Source organism: Macrobrachium nipponense, chromosome 44 (genome assembly GCF_015104395.2).
Source record: "Macrobrachium nipponense isolate FS-2020 chromosome 44, ASM1510439v2, whole genome shotgun sequence".
NCBI classification, from domain to species: domain Eukaryota; kingdom Metazoa; phylum Arthropoda; class Malacostraca; order Decapoda; family Palaemonidae; genus Macrobrachium; species Macrobrachium nipponense.
The window spans coordinates 14421816-14431815 of record NC_087221.1 but is presented as its reverse complement, the minus strand read 5'-3'; the positions used below and the strand labels follow the sequence as shown (position 1 = coordinate 14431815).

At 36.9% G+C, this 10000-nt stretch overlaps 1 protein-coding gene across 2 annotated transcripts in view; it reads right to left on the bottom strand.

Annotated features, from left to right (window-relative positions):
* LOC135204041 (cadherin-89D-like) overlaps nucleotides 1–10000 on the bottom strand; it is a 130246-nt gene that overhangs the window by 118435 nt on the left and 1811 nt on the right. For both annotated transcript variants that reach the window (XM_064233989.1, XM_064233991.1), the window contains exon 2: nucleotides 4396–4806. The gene's annotated coding sequence lies outside the window, so the exon portion shown is untranslated. The remainder of the gene's footprint in view (nucleotides 1–4395; nucleotides 4807–10000) is intronic.

The following is a 10000-nucleotide window of genomic DNA, read 5'->3' as shown; positions in this document are numbered from 1 at the left end:
GTTGTCATATGTTCCAGTTTCCGACTGTTAATACATCCTCGTACGTTAAACTGGATGATTTTGTGTTAAGTATTCCGACAAATCTTTAAGAGACCATCCGGGTCTAGTGACGAGAAGCCCGTTTTCACCTTTATTTGTTTAATAAACTCATCGTCTCTTTTTCTACGTTGTGATATTCATTGCATTTGTAATAAAATGCACCTGAAATTCGATTCCTTGTCGTTTTCAGAAAATACTTCTTTCTTCAGGAACTAGATATATCCTTTTCCTATAGGTTCAACCTACTGTTTTGCTTTCGCTTTTTTTTTTTTTTTTGTTTTTTTTTTGGGGTGGGGAGGGGAGGGGGGGGGGCGGCAGGCCTGGGCTAGTTATACGACTTGAGAAGTTCAAAACGGCGGACTCAGCCTTTATACATATAGCAAAAACGCCTGTGTTCATAACCTTTCCCACCCATTCATACCCCCACGTACACCCACACATCTACGTACCCATCCACTTGACAAAAACAAAAAACAAAAAATCGATGCCACTAACAAAGAGCTCATTTAAAATTCGCCACTCATCAAACGGATGACTATAGTAACGATGTGAAAATGAGACCCTTTGGAGCGCAAATTACGAGACCAGATTTAATTCAGGGTCATATTAGAGATTACCAGGGAGATAGATTAGTACCCAAACCTTGGGAGATCAAGTTGAACTAAATTGATTACTGTGCTGGGAGAAAAAATATATAAATATATATATATATATATATATATATATATATATAATATATATAAAATACATATATATGTGTGTGCATACATATATCTGTGTGAGCCTGTCTATGTAATAACATACATGTACATATTAATTTGCTTTTGTGTACATCCTCACAGATAGGTAGACAGTTAGATATGAACAGATAGAAACGCATGCTCATGCGAAAAATTTCTAATCCTAACCGTACAAACAAAGGTGATGACACCCTTTGCAATTCTCAGACAAAGCACATAATGACCACAAATCTTCAGCGTTTGAGGCGCTGATTCAACTACCCGTTATTCAAGGTCTAAAATTATTGTTTTCCTTTGTGTATATAAATTACAGGTGTTGCTAAGGATAAAAGAATGAAGTACACTAAGTGGGTAGGGTCGTAACCCATTACAAAACATGAAGGTCAAAATACCATCCCTTTCTACTATGTCATAACATGGTTTTCTGAGGAGGAGGAGGAGGAGGAGGAGAGTGTAGCATCTATCCTGAAGTAATTTTTCGGAAACTGATTGCTTTCTAACACTACTAAATTTCAAAAACTCGACAGACACCTAATTTGTAAGAAGGTATAGCATATGCCTTTAATTCTACCTACATGAAGTCGTGCTCTTGTTTAAGGCCGCATCAGAGTGGGACTACAATAAGTGTTAGCTAGCAAGATTTCGAAATCAAACATTTCATGTCAAGACATTTAACTACCGTAGGTGAATTAAAACGTTTCAGACACCATAGGTGGTTACTGACACAAATACCCTAATATCCGTACTGATTCGCGCATACATACACACATATGTGAAATATATCACCAATAGCATTTTTCCCATGATTTGAGGTGATTCCGGAGAAAAACAACACACTAGTCATAGACGCAACAGTTTTGTAACTGTAGGATACCATGAAGCACGTCCAGTTGAAGATATTTTAACATTTACTGCTTCATATATATATATATATATATATATATATATATATATATATATATATATATATATATACACTTTCGCAAATGAACACATCCGCAATAATAGCTTTCAATTATAACACCTAAACAAAAGAACTTACCACTGGACTTTCATCTCATAAACCCTCCTTTATCATTCTCTCTCTCTCTACTCCTGAAGTTATATATATATGCGCATTTATTCAATCAATACCTTCCACCAGTCAGCGCCGTCGTGCGAGAGAGAGAGAGGATCGGTGGGCACTTTTGTGGAACTTCGAGAATTTTGCGTTGTTGTGACCTCTTGAATAGTGTGAAGCAACCAGCGTTGCAAAATGAAAAGAATAATACTTATACGTTTCTTTAAGGTCATCATCATCATCGGTTCTGTTTACTGTATTTCAATGAGCCATCGGTGATTTCAGTTACCTACCTATGCCTACCTTTCAGACGATATATAACTTTTATACTCGTACTATTTTCAGTGACATTGAAAATACCAAACATAAAATTATCCATATTTTCCTCATCAGTTTTCAAACTTGTGTGTGTGTGTGTGTGTGTGTGTGTGTGTGTGTGTGTGTGTGAATAGGCAATATTATCATCTGGTAGCTCAGCTTCAAAGAACAAATTAATCTGAAATAGAAATTTCTCTTATAAGATTAATAAAAAAATGTAAAGAATAATTTTCAAATGCAGATAATCAAAATCGATTCTGTAATACACAAAGCCCCAGTTTCGTAATGCTTATTGTTACGTAATTCCTTGTGATAGCGATCTAATACATTCAAAAGTGAAAGTCATTGTTGGTCATAATTCAAACTATCGATAGCAACAAGGAAGTAAACACGGACACACACACACACTATATATATATGTGTGTGTGTGTGTGTGTGTGTGTGTGTGATTGCGTGATATATCATTTTGATTTACAATGGCCTCAAGACCATGTTCTCTAAACATTAGCTAAAAAAAATCTGTCATGCACAACCACACAAACAGACACACACAAGACAGACAGATATATCGATGGATATTGCAACTATTATGCGGTGAGCTATTTTACCTCAAGCCACAATCTTAAACGCTTCTCCCTAATTTCATCCATATAGAATAGAATGTAGAATTTAGGCCAGAGGCCAAGCGTTGAGACCTATGAGGTCAGGAAAAAAACCTCGCAGTTGCATTATGTAACAATTGTTAGAGAGGGTGGATAACAAGATGCAAGAACGAGAATATGAACGGAGGAACAGTAAAAGGAATGAATGATGTTGCAGCTAGGGGCCGAAGGGACGCTGCAAAGAACCTTAAGTAATGCCTGCAGTGCAAGACGTGAGGTGTACTGGCGGCACTACAGGCCCAGCCCCCCACGTGATTCATTCACATATTACTTCGACCAAGATTGCAACAACGGGAATAAATCGAGAATGAACACAGTAGTAATGGAAAGTTTTTATCTTGTGATTTATGCGACACAATGAGCACAAGCAACATCAAAGGAAAGCACAGCCGAACAGCTTCCGGAAGTCAATGATGCAATAAGAGATGTGAAAATATATTTGGGAAGAAGGGAAGGAAAAAGAATTCTACTGGAGATCCCTAAGGCGAATGTAATCGTTTTCAAGGTCAGGGCATACCCGAAAGCTTTACTTCTAAAACCTTTTATATATATATATAATATATATATATATATATATATATATATATATATATATATATATATTCCGTTTAATGTAGTAGTAGTTTTCATACAGAGGCTTTCCTTAAAGATAATCTGAACGTTTCTTTTTTTCACTGTCATATTTACTACCTTGCCACTATCTTATATCATGTAACTGGTAGGTTCCCTTCATGAAAATCTGAACTTTCTTTTTCTCTCATGTCCATTTTCTTTGGACAATTCCATTCCTCCCAAAAGGGTAGTGCCTAAAAACAACATTTGTAACAGTTCTTTATTTGTCATATCTATTTATTTATTCACTTATTAATTTATTTATTGAAAATTAAATTTTTTAATGAAACCAATTTCCTTGAAAAATAACTTTCCTCCTTTTATCACACAAAAATTAATTTTGTTCATTACTAATGTTTTTTTAGGGATCGACTTTAAAATGTATCCTGATTCAATATAAATAATGCTAGCATAGGATAACAGTAGGTATTCCGAGAGACAAAACCAAAGGATTTTGACAGTAAAAGAGCGACTACATAATATCTACTAGAGCCATACTCGCCCAAAGCCCGCAACCAACCATCGCTCTGAATCCTCTTAAAAATCTGGACCCATCTCAAAATTGAATCAAAATATTGGATAACAACACAGAAGTTGATAAAATCAAACAGTAATATGCCCAAAGGTAACTACAACAGAAGTACACATATAATGTCCAGCTTATGTCAGTATCATTTAGCAAACATACACCAAAGAAAAAAACACATTTAACAAACACCAACTTAAATGCTGGTAATTAAAACAATTTTAATAACTACCCGACAAGTGGTTTAAAAATGCTTACAAGCCTGAGTGGAAACACCATTATGCATGATATGAACACCGATTCCACATTCCTCAATAAGTATGAACCCTATATCTTTGAAGCATCGTATTGATCATATTTCATACAAAGAACTCAAATAAGCAGCCATCTTCACATTAAGATAAAAAAAGAGGAGAAAAAATCGCAAATTAAACTTACCTCTTTAATAGCAGGGGTACAAGGTCAGAGTGGCACACACTTCGTAGCTTCCTTCCGGGCAAAGTAAAGTCTGTAATTTCTTTCTTTGTCAAACGCTCCTCAAACTCACTCCATCCGAATAACAGTGGGTGTCAATCACTTCATATCTACTGCGTCAACCACTTCAGTATCGCAACGACCAAAACGCCTGGGTCACTTCAGTCATTCAAGATTAGTTCATGGATTGTCTAATTCAGTCAAGATAATATATGACCCAGTCCTTGACCTGTTGAAACCCTCTGCCTGTTAAGGATCGGCTGGTCACGGTTCACTGACTTCAAAGATTGTACTTTGCGGCAACAGAGTCATTTCAGATCTTATCCTTTAAAGAGAGTACGTCTTATTTACTGGTCGTAGGGCCATCAGCTACGCCTGTGATGCACGAAAGCAACGGACAAAAGTAAATAAATTTCGTTGTAAATGAATAAATCCAAATGGAACTAGTCTTTCGTAAACTATTTCATTGTCATAATAAATTTACTCGATTGACATCCAATCTATTCGTTCTTCATAAAAAGTGAAAAAACAAAGAACTTTTAACATAACCTTGTGACATATTACTCTATATAAAAATCGAATTTCTCTTCTGTACGTAAATATAAACGTGCATTTTTCTAAAAATATATATATCAAATAAAAAAATATAAGACAAAACACTGAAGGTTCAATGAAATTTTTTCTTACATAGATGGCATGTAAACCATTCTTACAGAAAAAGTAGTGAAGTAAGACAATATAGTATGATGCTGAAAGACTTTCGAAAGTTAATGGCCACGGTAAGTCTCTCTCTCTCTCTCTCTCTATATATATATATATATATTATATATATATATATATATATATATATATAGTATATATATCAATACAGGCTTTCCATGCGCAAGTCGAGTTCTCGATGCATTTCTTTAGAAAACTGTATTCCGACAAAAAAAAAAAAAAAAAAAAAATTAGATCACTAAAGGGACTGCTCTGCTCAAAAAATGAGGGAGCCCTTACTGTATAACATTCCTAAATTAAGTATATAAACGAAGTTCCCTTACCTCCGTAACAATGGTTTTCGTAATAAAAAATCATTGATTCCTTCAGTAAAGAAGCAACTGTTAAATCCTCTAGTACCCACACAAGTTACCCACTAACTACATAACCCCGGTCTCGAATTTTACATACGACTCATCATCTATTTCCGCTTTTGTGTCTATTTTATTCCGTAATTTCCTTATGTCCTGTTCTTACTTCCTGGTTGTTCAAATCACTTAATTACATTTACAGCCACATTTTCGCCATTTCTTCTGGTTACTCTTTTACCTTTCTTAATTAACTCTTGCCTCCACCAAATCATGATCTCAGATATACCTCCAACCACACCTGGGTATCACATCACATCCGTTAACTTGCTACTCCATTTACTTTGTAATTGAGGGCGGGGGGGGGGGGGGGGGGGCGGGGGGGGGCGGGGGGGGACTTAAACACCTAACAAGTGGATCTAGAAAAAAAACAACAAAAAATATCAGCCCTAATTTCCGGTATTGAATATTTCCACAACATTGGCTGCTTCGACCATTTACACTGCGACTCATCAGCAGCTCATCAATCCCCCTGACACACAACGTCACTCAATGCTTGCTATTATGCACTCTCGTCCTTCCAGGATATTAAGGCTCTCCTTTTCAGTACCTCTTGCGAAGCATCTATCCAGCACTCTAGTCTCTCATCCCATGTATGTGTTTTTTGTTTGTATGGTGTTTTTACATAGAACCAGTGGTTATTCAGCAAAGGGGCGGCTTTACGTGACTTCCGAACCACGTCGAGAGTGAACTTCTATCACCAGAAATACACATCTCTCACATCTCAATGGAATGCCCGAGAATCGAACTCGCGACCACCGAGATGGTACGCCAACACCATACCGACCACGCCACTGAGGCGCTCAGTTTGTGCGTCTTTGTACTTTATATCAAGTAGCAAACATATGCATGGTATTCAACGTGAGAGAATTTAAATAACACTAACAGCACAATGATGTGATTATACTTCAAACCGTAACTACCTTCTCATAACCATTGCAATTTCACCTTGATGCGTCTTAAGATTATCGAATATTATTAAATCTCGCACACCATTACAAGCGAATACATTACTGCATTAACTACGTAACCCTGAACGACCTTGGAATTCCAGCCCTTGTCAAATGAAAGGCCAAGATATGACATTGAGAGTTACCCACTGGTGTGAGTGTTCAAGCTTACGAAAAGGACATAATCTGACCTTCAAAATATATTTTTATATTCCTGGACCTTATTGTATTTGCCTGAAGAGAAAAAAAGCACAAGACTTTGTGTATATATATATATATATATATATATATACTATTATATATATACATACATATATATATATATATATATATATATATATATATAATATAGCATATATGGAATCTACTGGTCCCTTTTTAACAGACACATAATTAATTGTAATAGCCGCAATACCCTCTTAACATCTCAATTTCTTCCCAGTTTGGGTACGCTTGTAATTACTAAGCCTCAGATACAAAGAAGTACCGTATGACAAAATTTTGAGGCCCGGGTGACATTCGAATTCGCAATCGACTTGGATTCTTTGGATCTCAGGATTTGCAGTTACAAATTTGGTGTTCTTTTATTTCATGACACGAATTCTAGCATGTTAAACTGCTAATTGGCTTATGGAAGGAAGTAAATAAAATAAAATAAAAAAAATAGAAGCTGTGGAGGGGAACTGTTTTACGTAGCATGTGGCGGAAGAAAAATTGAAAAGGGAACTGTAGGGATACGTGTGTAGAGTAAGTGATGACGAGTAAAAAACGTGCCGGTTTCTTCGGGACAATCAAGATTTCTATACAATGTATAGTACTGTATGAAGCTATTAGCAACGGCCCATGAAATTTTCAGCTACGTCCCGGTGGTGGCACGAGTTCTTTGCAATTATATTGGTGCCCAACGCACAATCAAGGCTAAATTTAACCTAAAATAAATAAAAACTACTAAGGTTAGGGGCTGCAATTAGGTATACTTGAAGGTTGGAGAGTGGATGATCAACATACCAATTTGCAGCCCTCTAGCCTCAGTAGTTTTCAAGATCTGAAGTTGACAGAAAAAGTGCGGACGGGCAGACAAATAGCGATCTCATTATTTTTCTTTTACCGAAAGCTATAAATGGTAGCTTAGGTGAAAGAATAGATCAGTGTTTTGAGATGATACGGCCTTGTGGTGAAAGTGGAGGACGAAGGTTAGAGAGAGGAGTTGGGGACGATATGAGACACTAGAAAGTTCTGGATAGAAGGAGCGCTAGAGGTGCTGGAAAGCGAGAGCTAAGCTTAATATCCTGGAAGGCCGAGAATGCAAGAAGTAATGCATTGAGTGGTGGTGTGTGTTAGAGTCATTGATGAGATGCTGATGAGCAGCAGTATAAATTTTCGAAGCAGCCAATGTTGTGGAAATTTTCAACACCGCAAAGTGTGACTGAATGTTTGTTTGTATGGTGTTTTTACGTTACATGGAACCAGTGGTTATTCAGCAACGGGACCAACGGCTTTACATGATTTCCGAACCACGTCGAGAGTGAACTTCTATCACCAGAAATACACATCTATAACCCCTCAGTGGAATGCCCGAGAATCGAACTCGCGGCTACCAAGGTGGCAGGCCAAGACCATACCCATCACGCCACTGAGGCGCTTTGATCGTTTAAGTGTATGTGTGTGTGTTTAAGTAGTTACCCCCTAACCCCCCAAAATTCAAAGTACTAGATGGAATAGCAAGTTGATGAATGTGATGCCTTGCTGTAGTCGGAGGCATATCTGAGCATTAGTTGGTGGACGAAGTTTTCTTGGTAGAAGAGTGACCTGGAGAGGAAATGACGAAAATGTGGCTGTAAACGTAATCAAGTGATTTTAACAATCAAGGAGTAAGAACAGGACATAAGGAAAATATGGAATAAGAGACAAAAGCGTAAAAAATTGAAGAGTGGTATGAAATTCGAAAACGAGGTTATGTAGGTAACTTGTGGTATTAAAGCAAACATAAACAGCTAGTGGTGGGATGAGAAACCAGGACTTTTGGTAAAGGAGACATTGAGTGAATGAGCAGGTTCATTACAAATAAGGTCAAGCAAAGGTACGTAAGATGATGCGTTAGATGGAAAGAAAGTTAGAGAAAATTAAATAATGAAAGCAGGTAATAACAATGCGAAAATGAATACAGGCAAGGCCTTTAGAGAGTAATGTGTTCTACGTGTCATTAAATGCAATATGAGCTAAAAACAGGTGGATATCAGAATAATACATGCTGTTTGAAGAGTAGAGTCATTAGTGGCTGACTTGCTAAATACGAAGGATAAAACTGAGGCATGAATGAATGTCGCATGAATGGAAAGGATTACTGTTGGAGGAACATCCATATGAGTGCGGCTGTTGATGATATAAGGAGGTCAATTAACTGGACAGAAAAAGGAAAGGTCTCAGGAGCTGTTGGGATTAAACCCGAGATGATACAGTTTGACTGTGATAGTATCATTGTGTGGATGGCTTTGGTATGTCTGGATGAGGGTGTGCGGTTCTGAAAGAGTGAGAGGAATAGCTGTTCCATTGCATAAAGATAAATGTGATTGAGGACACTGCACGAAATACTGGCATCATGTTTCTTTGTCTGGGAAGATTTAAATTGAGAAAATAAGAGCTGACGCATGGACATATAGAGGAAGACCAAAATCTGTTTAGATAAGGAAGAGAATGTGATGATCAACTCTGTTATGAATCAGCTATGCAATATCTCTTGAAGGGAAGTGAAAATGTGTGACATTATGGTCCTAGAGAAGGCTTCATGGAATTGATAGATGGTGCTGAGGATGTATGGTACAGAAGTTGCTGAAAGGGATGCAATACATATTTTAAAATGCAGGTGGAGGAATGACTGGTTCAGTGTAAAAATCTGTGTATGACAAGAACGTCTTGTGTCTTCATAGCTGTTCATATTTTATGGATGGAGAGATACGAGAAGCCAGAGAAAGGAAATAAGCCATAGCTGCAAAGCCGTGATAAGAAAATGAGCATTAAGGAATGTCGAATGGTTAACGTTTACAAATGATTGTAAAGATTGTAAGTAGTGAAAATAAACAGTACAAAGTAGAGAACGTTGCAAAGTCTTTGCTGGAGAAAATGGTGAGAAAATTTGAGCAAATGTCACATTCCAGAAAAAAAATGCCATTGACTAGCCAAGAAATTTTCTCAAGAATAAAATCTAATTAATCAAAATACTTTTTCTTTTTACATCTATACTGATCAAAGCAGTTTCCCCTGTAACTAGACATGTATGGTCAAGCTGCTGCTCTCTCACTAACCTCTGGCTACTCCAGCATGAGAGTGAACCCTGGATTATAACCATTCTAAAGGAAAATGTAATTAGAAAAGGAAAGTTATTTATGACTAGACTGAATAAAATAGCTCAAAAGGTTATCAGTTTGTAATTAGTGCAGATGCCAAAGATGACTGTCTTAAATCATTCTTCAAGCAAGAATGAAAAATGTGGTT